Source organism: Brachyhypopomus gauderio, chromosome 12 (genome assembly GCF_052324685.1).
Source record: "Brachyhypopomus gauderio isolate BG-103 chromosome 12, BGAUD_0.2, whole genome shotgun sequence".
Taxonomy (NCBI): domain Eukaryota; kingdom Metazoa; phylum Chordata; class Actinopteri; order Gymnotiformes; family Hypopomidae; genus Brachyhypopomus; species Brachyhypopomus gauderio.
Window position 1 is genome coordinate 16,514,623 of NC_135222.1, and position 2,296 is coordinate 16,516,918.

The 2,296-nt window shown below is 40.9% G+C and overlaps 1 long non-coding RNA gene across 1 annotated transcript; it reads right to left on the reverse strand.

Moving 5' to 3' along the window:
• Positions 1–1,263: 1,263 nt before the first annotated feature.
• On the reverse strand, positions 1,264–1,742 carry LOC143528412 (uncharacterized). The gene is made up of 2 exons (XR_013134450.1): positions 1,543–1,742; positions 1,264–1,400 (listed from the first exon to the last, which is right to left on the reverse strand). It is a non-coding gene; the product is annotated as an uncharacterized LOC143528412 (long non-coding RNA).
• Between the last annotated feature and the right edge of the window lie 554 nt (positions 1,743–2,296).

A 2,296-nucleotide genomic window follows, 5' to 3' on the forward strand; every position in this document is an offset into this window, starting at 1 on the left:
ATTACATCCTGAAGACCGAGGCAGATTTGCTGCAGTCACCTGCCTCTTGCTGGTGGTGTTTCACTTTAATGGATCTTTTTTATGCAATTTCTCTACCATTTTTGGCACCCAATTGGAACTCATGTGCCAAGGCTAAGGTCTATGAGGTCTAATCTGAATGATGAGTTCATTCACTGGTTTCATGTCAGTCTCATGTCAGTGCTGAGGTCAACTCTATATTCAGCTCAGCCACCAGATGCAGCCATTCAAAGCAACTTTACAAAGACACTTCCACATTTTTCAGCTGTTTTTTGAGGAAAATGTATAGAAATATAACCAATTAAACACATCAGATGTATGCCTTTGTTAAAACATCAAATGACAATTAAGCCTGCATACTTACATTAGTAAATGAGTAAATTCATATTTACAATTACATATTTACTACATTTACAATGTAGATACAATATATACCAAATGCATATATCATGTAAACTTAAATACATGTGTGACTAACTTTAAAACTGTGTGTGCCCTAACCCTAACCCCGACAATGACCCTAACCCAAACCCTGGTTGGAATTACAGGTTCAAGGAAGACACACTTGAAAAGTTCTTGTAAAGTTCTTCTTATAAAATCATTACAATTCAAAAAAAAGGTTAAAGATGAATTATCAAATTAGATCAAAATAAAAATGTATAAAAAGCACATAAACTCTGCAGGCCCTTTTACCCCCGGTTCTTTAGCAGTTGCCCCAGTGACCAGTTACAGAGTGTGTGTGATATAAAATCCTGATAATGGGCTTCAAAGCCCTGTATGGCCCTGCACTCTCCTGTCTGGTCTTTCTGAACATCTACCTCCATTCATCCCGTCTCACAGATGTGTAACGTTCTGCGTGACGCAGAGCAGGGAGGCGGACACAAACGCTGAGGAGAGCGAGATTTATTAAATGGAATTCCAAAGACGTGGTCGTAAGGGCAGGCATGGGTCATATCGGGTAGGCAAGCAGAACGTGAAATATAAACGGGCATGGTGGCACAAAGAACAAAACAAGGCAGGGGAAACAAACTGACTAGGCTGAATGTACTTACGATGAAGACGAAACAGAAACAGATAAATTCACAACAGCACAAACGAGGCAAGAGAACAAACAGGCAAATAGCACAAAATAACCGACACCAGACATGAGAGATACAGGGGCTGTTTCTCAATTCAGGGGCTGCAGCCTACGTAGACCGCGTAGACCGCAGCCCACGGTGGCCACACACTTCGAAGGCAGGGTAGGCTGCATCTCACGGCTGTTAAATGAGACAGTCTAGTCTTCGCAAGACGTATGTTTGCGTGACCACGCTCTGCCCCGTTTCATACGTTACATACGTGTTAGCGAGCTGTCCGACAAATATCACATCACCCACAAATGCCTAAAAGAAAATGCGTTGAACATGTATTCACGTTTGACGGGAAGTATAACTTCATAACAAAATTCAATGTATTTTTATAAACGTTACTTTTACGTTAATTTTACGTATAAACGTTTAGTAAATACTCAAAGCACATGTTTACCTGCAATATCATTAATAACTGGCATGTTATTTAGCATCTCATTGCAGTATAAATGTCCATATTTAAAAAATACCGACATTTAAAAACGAATTCTTCGGCCCGTACACTAGACTCCGCCTGTTTATTGTTCATAGAGCAATGAATCCTGGGATATGGTGGGACGCGAAGGATACTCAGATGCATCCTTCGTTTTCGGGGTTTTGAAGGCTATATTCGTCGGCCGCATAAGAAGGAGTCCACGAATTGGGACAGCCTCGTCGCGGCGCAGTGACGTAACCGGCCTACAAATGCGCACTTCGTGGGCTGCAGCCCCTGAATTGAGAAACAGCCAGGGACTATATATACATGGAACTTAAACAGACACAGCTGGAAACACTGATGACAAGGGCGTGGCAGACAATGGGAAACCAGGGCAACAGACAAGCAGGGCGGGACTAACGGGCAAGGAACAACACAGACACGAGGGAACAGGGAAACCGGAGTGACAGCTACTCTGTAAAAACAAAAAAGTTGAGAAAACTCAAAATTTCGAGGCAACTTACTGCACTCGATTTTTGAGTTTTGATCCCAACTCAAACTCTTAAGTTTTTAAGAAATTCACTCACAGTTGAGCCAACTTATTATTTCTTGTTCCAATTATTTATTTTTCACAGGTATATAAACTTCAGATTTTAAGTATTGCCTACAAATAATTCCAAATGATTCAAGTTATGCTAACTTATTATATCTTGTTCAGATAATTTATCTTGCCCAT